This window comes from Capra hircus, chromosome 27, assembly GCF_001704415.2.
Source record: "Capra hircus breed San Clemente chromosome 27, ASM170441v1, whole genome shotgun sequence".
Taxonomy (NCBI): domain Eukaryota; kingdom Metazoa; phylum Chordata; class Mammalia; order Artiodactyla; family Bovidae; genus Capra; species Capra hircus.
This window is the reverse complement of record NC_030834.1, coordinates 19,909,890-19,920,555: the sequence shown is the minus strand read 5'-3', so window position 1 is coordinate 19,920,555 and position 10,666 is coordinate 19,909,890. Positions and strand designations below refer to the sequence as shown.

The 10,666-nt window shown below is 48.2% G+C and overlaps 1 long non-coding RNA gene across 1 annotated transcript; it reads right to left on the bottom strand.

The window, feature by feature from the left end:
• LOC106503671 lies at positions 367–989 on the bottom strand. The gene is made up of 3 exons (XR_001917357.1): positions 905–989; positions 713–779; positions 367–614 (listed from the first exon to the last, which is right to left on the bottom strand). It is a non-coding gene; the product is annotated as an uncharacterized LOC106503671 (long non-coding RNA).

The window sequence follows — 10,666 nt, the reverse complement described above, 5'->3', positions numbered from 1 at the left end:
AAAGCATACAATTTTAGTTGATGTTAATATGTACATATATATTTTTTATTCAACATGTACAGGGGATTCATAGAAAAGGAACCCAAAGAAGTGATTAGACTAGAAGGCTTATATGCCATTTTAACAAAGAGCAATAAGTTGCGAAAGCAAAAGTTGCTCAGTTGTGTCCGACTCTTTGTGACCCCATGGAATTCCAGTCCATGGAATTCTCCAGGCCAGAATACTGGAGTGGGTAGCCTATCCCTTCTCCAGGGGATCTTCCCAACCCAGGGATCCAACCCAGGTCTCCCTCATTGCAGGCGGACTCTTTACCAGCTGAGTCACCAGTGAAGCCCCAAAATACTGGAGTGGGTAGCCTGTCCCTTCTCCAGGGGATGGCACATTGTGATCCCCTTCAGAACCATCTTGAAGCTTGACCAAATGCTGGGCTGGGCAGGGCAAAGAGAGATGCCAGAGTCTCAGCTTGAGGCTTGCTTGAATGGTGAGTACATCGCCCGTCAGTGAATCATTGAATGATTCAGCCCATTAATGGTTTTAGAAACCCTTTAGAAGCTCAAGTCCTTACTTCTGAGTTTTCAGGCAGATGGAAGGAAGGGGCCAAGAAGCAACAATTCCTAAAGGAAAAATATCCACATTCGATGAACTATTTTAACAAAAAGCAAAATGCCATGGATACTCCATGATCAGTTCACAAATCATTGGTTCAGCTCACCTTGGTTGAAATCATCTGAAATCAGGACCAGCCTCTCCCAGCTGGATGGATACTCAGATCAACAACCCTGGGAAGGAACAAAAGAAGCAGAGGGAGGTGGGGCAAAGGGGCTCCACTGGCCACCTCAGGCTTTTCAGTGAGCTGCCAGGACTCCGGCAGGACAGCCCACCTGCTCAGGGGCCCTAGACCCACCTTTGCTTCCATCATCCTGCACCGTGAAGCCGTCCTCAGACTGTGTACATTTCCTCTGTGTGATCTAATTGTCCAGGATATCCAGTTTCTGTCTCTAAAAAAAAAAAATTATTTGGGCCACCCAGAGTCAACATGCCAAAGGAATACAGCTAAATGTGCTCCATTCTTGGCCAGGTAAGAGCTGTAGTCTCTGTCTACCTTTTCTGTTGGAATTAGCATAACCATCCACAGAGGTTTACTCCCTGAGGGAAACACCCAAGGCCCTCTTTAAGCAGTGGTTAATTACATCCTGCTATTTATCCCATTTATCAGAGGTTAACTAATTAGCACCCAGCCAACTCCATTTTTAATCTAGCATGTTCCTCTGCCCCCTCCCCCCACAGACTCCCGGTGTCCTGAGTGGTCTGGGTCACGTAGTCCTGAACCAGGTAAGCCTCTCCTCTCTTCTAGGTGACCCAGGCCCCTTTAGCAAGGCCCACCCTGCTGCCCCTGCGTGAGCTGTATCCTCTCTAGCCCTAGATCTCATTTGGCTTTGGAGCCAGGCAAATGTGGGTTGTTGGCTCAGCCGTATAGCGGCTGGGGAACTTTAGGTAAGTCCTGATTCCCCTTTCCTTGTGTTTTCAATGGGAATGTTACTAACATGTAAACTAATTATTGGGAATGTTATTCAACAAATCTTATTCCCTTTTCTTAAAAAACTTTTTAGAAAGAAGCTAAGAGATGTCTATGAGGCAGCATAGTTTTGTTTTTTAATATTTATTTATTTGGCTGTGCCTGTTCTTAGTTGTGAGATCCAAATTCTTAGCTGTGGCATGTGGGATCTACTTTCTAGACCAGGGATCAAACCTGGGCCCCCTGCAATGGGAGCTCTGAGTCTCAGCCATTGGACCACCAGGGAAGTCCTAATATTTATCCTTTTATATCTGATTTATCTATCTCAGCACTGTGCTTTCAAGACTGGTCTATATTGTACCATGTATCAGGATTTCATTTCTTTTTAAAGACTGAATAGTATTTCATTGTATGTATAGACCACGTTTTCTTTATCCATTCATCTCTTGATGAACATATGGGTTATTTTTAGCTATTGTGAATAATGCTGTGCACATTGGTGTACAATATCTGCTAAGTCCCACCTTTCAAATCTCTCAGGTTTACACCTACAAGTGGAATTGCTAGCTCACGTAGTAATTCTCTGTTTAACTCTTTGAGGTTCATCTTTTTTTTTCTGTTTGATACTCATATGCTTTATTTACTTTTCTATAGCTCACATGTCACGCAAGTTAAACAACAAACATTTGTTCCTCGCAGTTCTGGAGGCCAGGAAGTCTAAGACCAAGATTTCAGCAGATCTGCCGTCTGGTTTTATCTTCTCATTGTGACCTCACATGGCAGAAAGGACAAGGAAGTTCCCTGGGGTCCCTTTTATAAGAGCAGGAACCCCATTTCTGAGGGCTTTGCCTTCATGAGCTAATCACCTCCTGAAGACCCCACATCTAATACCATCACCTTGGGGGGTAGGGGTCCAACACATGAGTTCTGAGAGGACACAAACCTTCAGTGTGCAGCACACTTCTCCACTTAGTTTTCCTCATTTTCTGTAGCAGAATTGAGTCATCTTAGGTATTGCAGCTGATTCTCATTACAACCCCTGCCAAGCAACATGGTTCAGATCTGATCATGGACCTTGACAAAACTGCTACAGTCCTCAGGCCAGACCTAAGCACAGAATGCCTGGATCCGAGATGTATTAATTTATTAATTGCTAGGTCTGTGCTCAGAAAAAAGCCCTGAGTCCTCCATGCCTCTGTCCTGCACTGCCGCCAGCCTCTCTGCACCATCCGTGCTATTTACAGTCTTTCAAATGCTGTAGGATTCATTCACCTGCTCTCCACACCGTCCCTGTGGCTGCCTTCTCTAACCTCCACTTCCTGCTCCTTTTATGTAGTTCAGATGTTTGCTGCCTGGGGGGAAGGGGGTAAAAGTGGGGGTAGGGGGTGGAGGTGGGAGTGGGTGGGTGCCCAGGGCCACAGCTCGCTCCCCTGGAGCGGGAGCCTCCACTTCTTGGCTAGTCCACCCAACCAACTGGCCCCGGCCCCCCTCAGCGCCACCAACAGCCCGAGGGCCTTTCCAGTCTTCCCTAGAAAAGGCAGATTTAATCCTCTCGAGTTCTCTGCAGCAACTTCTGAGCAGACAGACTGCTTCCGCTCACCAGGGGCTCACAAACCCAGTCACACTGAAATGCGCTTATGTGTGTGGATGGCTGTTCAGAGCTGAACCCGCGCTGGAGGGTACATACGCACTTCCTGGCCCCAGGCATAAACACCACGTATGTATTCTTTCCTTTCAGAAGGGATGCTTCTCATGCTTGTAATGAAGTGTGGTCAGAACATATTCTCTTCTAGCATATTAGGTCAGTCAGAGGCTTTTCCGTCTTCTTTATTCATGTGAATGAAAACGGAAGTCAGCAAAGCCTGTCATTGAATCCTGTACACACGTGTCAGAGAGGCAGTTCTAGAGTGGTGATTTAAAGGGAAAGGCAAGGGATTAGACTGTGTGAGCCTCTTGCAGCAGCTTCCATCTATGGGTTGGGAAAAACACGGAAATATCTAAATATTATATAATATTTAAATAGTTATCTAAACATGATTAAGTTTTCCACTTGGAAGTTATCAAGTCTGAAGTATATCAAATTGAAGAGAGCTGTAAATATAGATTCTTTTTTGAATCTTATGAGGACTCCTGTCTCTGTGCCTTCTCTCCAGTTGACTGAAGAATTAAGGAAAATGCTTTGCTTGAACTTTCTCTGAAGGGCAACCCTGGCAAAGGTCTTTTCCTGTATTAAATTCCCCATGACCTTGCATGGCAGAGGTGAAGTGTGTGTGTGTGTGTGTGTGTGTGTATATACACATACATATATGTATGTATGCATAGGCGTGTGTACATATACACATAGGTGTATATAACATTTATTTTTTTTCTTCTTGAAACACCCGTTTCCAACTTCCCCCTCATTTTCGTAAAATCCCCTTATCCCTTCCCCACCCCTTGCAACGCAAAGGGGGTTTTCTCCTTCCCACTCTGTGTTGCTATTAACTCATATACACTCGTGACAGGATGTATTCAAATTCAATGCTCACAAAATTCAGAGACCGGTTTTTCTTCCACCCCCAGTGTGCGTTTTCTGACTCGCCTTTTAGTTAGTTTTCACTTTAGAAGGTCAGCAGCCCTCACTGGGTGGTGATTGACAGGCGAGGGTGGGGGGAGGGGTCGCCCCCCTCCCCCACCACCCGCTCCTCTGGAGTCAGCATCTTGGCAGAGCAGGAGAGTAGTTGCTCACACCCCCAGTCAGCACCTCGGGGTCCCCTTGTGTCTGTGTACCTGCCTCCCTCCTGAGCCCCTTCAAGTCCTGTTCTGAGAGGAGACAGAGGTAGTCGCTGCCAGGATAATTAAAATGGAAAGGTGGTTGACAGAGGCACCAATTTGTAGCCAAGTTACCCCATTAGCTTAGGGAGCCTGTGGACACCTGTGATTCTCCAACCTCCTGCCTACCCCCTGGATTGGTGGGACTCCACCCTGAAGATAACGCAATATAAAATAGCCTGCATGGGGGCCAGGAAACCAATACTGGGAACCGGGGGCCTGTGCCCTAGGGCTGCCGTGATGAAGGACCGCAGACTGAGTGGCTTACATAGCAGATATTTGTTTCTACACAGTTCTGGAGGCCAGAAGTCGAGAGCAGGGGTGGCTTCTTCCGAGGCCTCTCTCCTTGGTGGATGGATGGATGGTGGTCTCCTCACCGTGTCCTCACATGGCCTTTCCTCTGTGAGTCTGTGTCCCCATGGCCTCTTCTTTTAAGGCACCAGTCGTATTGGATTAGGACCCACTCTAAGGTCCTCATTTTGGATTAGGACCCACTCTAAGGTCCTCATTTTAACTTAAGTACCTCATTAAAGTCCTCGCCTCCAACTATATCTCATTCTGAGGTCCTGGGAGTTAGGACGTTAACTTACTAATTCTGGTGATGTAACGGAATTGCAGAGAAGGCAATGGCACCCCGCTCCAGTCAGTACTCTTGCCTGGAAAATCCCATGGATGGAGGAGCCTGATGGGCTGCAGTCCGTGGGGTCGCTAAGAGTTGGGCACGACTGAGCAACTTCACTTTCACTTTTCACTTTCATGCATTGGAGAAGGAAATGGCAACCCACTCCAGTGTTCTTGCCTGGAGAATCCCAGGGACGGCGGAGCCTAGTGGGCTGCCGTCCATGGGGTCGCACAGAGTCGGACATGACTGAAGCGACTTAGCAGCAGCAGCAGCAGCAGCAATGGAACTGCTGTGAACTTTTCCCAGGAGCAGATCTGATCCCCTCGATGTATTCTTCCTGACCCTGTCTCCCCAGGAGGTAGCTTCCTGTAGGTTCTGGAGTCAGACTTGGACTCCAGTTGGAGCCTTTCTAGCTGTGTCACCTTAGGTTGGTTACTTGATATCTCTGAGCTCAGGTTTCCTCTGCTGGGAAACAGGGGCAAAATACATACAGGCCTGACTTGGTACTGGTCTCCGTACCCAGATCCTCTACCATTCTTTCCTCTTGGTCTATTCCCTTCTTGAGGTCCCCAAGGACATCCCATCCACAGGGACGACAGATGCATTTATTTGTGATATGTCAGCAGGTACCAGCTGGGCCCATCACTATGACCACCTCAGAACCTCCACGGAAGGAGGTCATCTCCCGGGGCCCTGTCTCTTCCTGGGTCCCCCAGGCTCAGCTGAACCTGCTCGGGGCCCCTGGTCTGGCTTGGGCGTAGGGGCAGACTAGGGAGTCTCACCTCCAAGGCCACCTGTCCCTAAACAGGCAGGGGGCGGGGTTTAGACTCCAGAGGGGACGAAGACTGAAATCAGAAGGCTCCAGGCTTGGATCAGGGCCCACGCAAAAGTCACTCATACCAGTTGTCAGATTCCAGTGATTAGCAGTTTTCCAGACTGGGGAAGGGGACCTTCGCTTGTCCAGGAGGGTGGGAAGCAATGGCTCAGGACATTGGGGGAGAGAGAGGAGGCAGGGAGAGGACCAGACTCCCTGGGAGAGAAAGCAGTGTGTGGAGGATGGCCCTGAATTCAGGGAAGAAGTTTCTCAAACAAGAGTGTCACAGGGCAGCTGGCATCAGCCCCATCCAAGTACCACCCCCATATCCACCCCTCCCGCCCTGACCAGCGGGCTCCGCTGAGGCAGGGGGCTCTGGGCCAGGGGCATGGCAGCCTCTGGCAGAGAAATGACGAGAGGCTGGGAGGCCAGCCCCGCTAAGGCTTTGCACGGGGACAGGCTGGCCCGCTGGTGGCCCCGTTCTCTGCCTGTTGCCTTCTCCTGCCCTCCGTGGCTGGCTCGCATCTCTCCAGATGGTGCAGAGGCGGGGAGAGGTCACAGAGAAGCAGGTCTGTTGTGCTTGGCATGGAGGGGAGCTGAGTTAGGGTTCGCGGGTATTGTGTGCTTGGAGGCACCCCCTTTCTTCCCAGAGCAACAGAAAACAGACAAGAGTTTAAGTCAGCTCCCTAGTCCCAGTGTCTTCCTGCAGCTCTGCTGAGGGTAGCGGAGGAGAGATCAGATGGGCACAGGGCTTCCCGGGCTCCCCAGCTTATCCACAAAGACACAGACGCCTCTCAGCCCTGAAGTCCCTCCCCCAAGTCTAGCTGGGTATTGGGAGCCCATTCCCAGCCGTCTGGCAGCCCCGGGGGCTGGCTGTGTAGCCCAGGCCTGGCCTTTCCCCACGATTCCCTGGTCTTGACTCCACATCTGTCCTGGGCCTGGGCTGTTGCTGCCTGGGTCTGACAGTCAGGCCTTTCCCACCTGGGGCTAGATGCTGCCTGTTGAAGCCCCACTCCCTAGATGGGAGCAGGGTGTGCTCTATCTGGTTGGACTGAAAGGCCCTGCACCCCGTGAGTGACCCCCTTGGCATGTTGGCGCCAGCTGCGGCGAGTTGGAGCTGCCCCGCTGACCACGGGGATTTACATTTCCTGTCCTCCCCTCCTCCCACACCCAGTGAGCAGCGAAACCAACCAGGGTTAATCTCTCTAGGCCGCTGGCTGCCACTGTGGGGTCAAGCGTGCCTCCTGGCTGAGCCCGCAAGCCCCGGGACCTGTGGGAGTGTCCACGTGGGAGGTACATGTGGCAGTGGGCTGTGGACCCCCTGCGGGCCCTCCCAGAGCCATCTCTCTCTCACTCTCTTCTCTGAGCACTTCCTTGGCATCTGGCTCATCTGGCTCACTGTCTCTGAATCTTTTGACTTGGATGACCTCCCACCTGGGTTACTGCCCCAGCCTCCTTACTTGTCCGTCCACCTGCACCATACCAGGCCTCTGCCCTGTCTCTTCCTGCTTCTATGAACCCTACGCACGAGGCTGCTCTGATCATATATCCTCATTACAAATGTTTATGTTTCTGGCCACCTTCATGGAGTCTGCAGTGGACCCTCCACCTCCTTTCCCAGTGTCCACCCTTTGTCTGGAACCTCCCTTTGCCCCAAGTCATTCCTGGATGTGCTCTGTATTTTCTTTCCCGAGTGACTGGGCTCGCCCTGTTCTCTGTGCCCCGAACGCCCTCCTCCTGGGACTCTTAAGACAGTTTAAGAAAGATCCTGCCTCTGAGCTTTAAGCACGCACATCCGAATCTGCCATCCATGTGATCCCCAGCCCACTCTGACCAGAGACTTATGCAAGCTACCCCCAGTCTGTCTTGAGAATTGCCCCATGCCTAAATGATGCAAAACCAGAGTCATAACCCCCTCAAGAGAGACTTTGAACTTCACTTATTAATCACTTGGAAATTTGGACAGCATGATGTCTGTCCCTTTCACTTTCAGTTCGGGGAGGCTCACTGAGCTTCCTTCAAGGATGTGGATCTTTGCCTGGCAAACAATACATTCTGTACATTTAGGCCACTTTGTTTGTCTTTGTTCCATGACAAGACCTAGTCAGTGTTTTCTTAATTTTTCAGCCAAAAGTAATCTTCTTGTCTCTCTAGCTCCTTTAACGTTTTGTCTGTTCTGTAAAGCAGGCCCCTATTTTCTTTTATTCATTCATTTACCAGATACCCAGGCATTATTATTATATCAGACACTGTTGCTTGCCCTGAGCTATGGTAGCGAACAAAACAGACAAGGATTAAAAAACCTGATCTCATGGAACTTACATCATGTACAGAGAAAGGCAATAAAAACACAGAAGTAATTTGTATAATGTGTTACATATTGATAGGTCATGGAGAAAAATAAAGCAAGGATAGAGATACAGAACGTTGGAGGATGCTAAAAATTTTAAATAAGACATTTTATAAACTTAACCTAACTCATTTTGGATATGCTCAGTTCTTAGGGGGTTTTTGGTAGATGGTGGCAGCTGCTGAGAAATATGAGGTAGGTGGGGGTTAGCCGTTCCCCTGTAATGTCACTGTCAGGAAATAATCAAAGTACAGCTCATACTAGACTCTGCTTATGATGATTATTAATCAAATACTTTGTTCACAAAGCAGATCTGAAATTGTTCATACAACCCATACTGAATTTCCATCGACTTTTCGTATTTCCCAGGTCTGTGCCTTCCAGTCAGGATCTTGGTCCACAAATCCCTCTAAACCAACCTCTGGGTATGGCTCAGAGCAGGAACTCCAACTCTTTGTGACCCCATAGGCTGTAGCACACCAGGCTCCTCTGTCCATAGAGATTCTCCAGGCAAGAGTACTGGAGTGGGTTGCCATGCCCTCCTACAGGGGCTTTTCCCAAGCCAGGGATCAAATCCAGGTCTCCCACATTGCAGGTGGATTCTTTACCATCTGAGCCACCTGGGAAGCCCAAGTCCCTAAATGATTGCAGCCAATTATCAAACCAATCCCCCTAAATAAAATTTTAATTTTACTAATAGAAACACTATCGCTTTGCTTCTTCATACGTGGCTAGCTTCACCAACAAAAACTTACCTTTTGAATTTAATGAACTCATCAGCAAAGTGTTGGTTGTGACTTGAGAAAAGTGGAAGTGTTAGTTGCTCAGGCCTATTAGACTGTTTGTGACCCTGCGTACTGTAGCCCACCAGGCTCCACCATCCATGGGATTCTCCAGGCAAGAATACAGGAGTAGGTTGCCATTTCCTTCTCGAGGGGATCTTCCTGACCCAGGGATCGAACCCAGGCCTCCTACATTGCAGGCAGGAGATTTGAGATGGGGGTAACAGAAATTCTTGAAATAGTATCCTGGGAGTGAGGCCTTTTCTGGGAGAATGCCAGCTGAGTATTCCTGGACTGTGGATTCTTTTTTTTTTTTTTTTTAAATTTTTTTTTAGAATCTTTCCTGGTGGTCCAGTGGCTAAAATTCCAAGCTCCCAATGCAGGGAGCCCAGGTTCCATTCCTGGTCAGATAACTATTTCCCACATGCCACAGCTAAGAGTTTACATGCTGCAACTAAAGATTCCTCTTGCTGCAACAAAGACCCAGCATGACCAAATAAATATGAATATTTAAAATTATTTTTACATTATTCTTGGCTATGCGGGGTGTATGTTTCAATGCTGTTTTCTCACATCATCCCACTCTCTCCTTCCACCGCTGTGTCCAGAAGTCTGTTCTTTATGTCTGCGGCTCCTCTGCTGCCCTGCCTGTAGGATCATTAGTACCATCTTTTTAGATTCCATATGTATGCTTAAATAATATGATATTTATCTTTCTCTTTCTGACCTACTTTACTCTGTATAATAGCCTCTAGGTTCATCCACCTCCTTAGAACTGACTCAAATGCATTCCTTTTTATAGCTGAGTGATATTCCATTGTGTTTATATACCACCACTTCCTTCTCCATTCAGCTGTTGCTAGACATCTAGGTTACTGCCATGTCCCTGCTGTTGTAAATAGTGCTGCAGTGAGCGTTCGGGTACATGTGTCTTTTTCAGTTATGGTTTCCTCAGGGTTATATGCCCAGGAGTGAGATTGCTGGGTAGCATGGTAGTTTTATGTCTAGTTTTTAAAGGAATCTCCATACTGTTCTCCAGTGGTTTTATCAATTTGCATTCCCATCAAGAGTATTCTTCAGTTTTTTTTAAAAATTTGAGATTAAGGAAAAAACAAGGGAAGGAAATGGCAACCCACTCCAGTACTCTTGCCTGGGAAATTCCATGGACCAAGGAGCCTGGTGAGCTACAGTCCACAGGGTCACAAAGAGCTGGACATGACTGAGGGCCTAATCAACAATAACAAAGGCAAGAAAGAGCAGATTAGGGCGATGCTGTGAGGAGGTGCAGGAGGGGACCTCTGCAGTGAACATCACTGAAGGAGTGATGGCCTGTGATGGAGACTCGGGGGAGGGAGGCATCACTCCAAGTTTGTGCCTCAAACGGGGGCACAAACAGTGCCTCAAACAGTGGTTGATGAGGCTCTTTTATTGTAGATGCCTGAAAAATCCATCTTGGTTATTGAACTTAAATATGAAAAACCTAAAGGAGAGTTTTAAAATCAATTTATAGGAAATCAGGACACACTCCCGCAACCCACACATAGAAGGTCTAAGTTCCTAGAGACCATGGACACGTTTTAGATGTAACCGACACCCACGAGAGGCCTTTCACTGAGTTGGGTGCTCACCATTTCCCCAAGAGGCAGAGAGAACCATGTGGATGAGTAACCCAAGTAAAACCTATTGACAATATATTGTGAAATAAGCTTTATATCGTGTGATTCAGGTGAGATGTTCTGTGGGAGTTTGGAGAAGAAAAAGAACCCCTCCC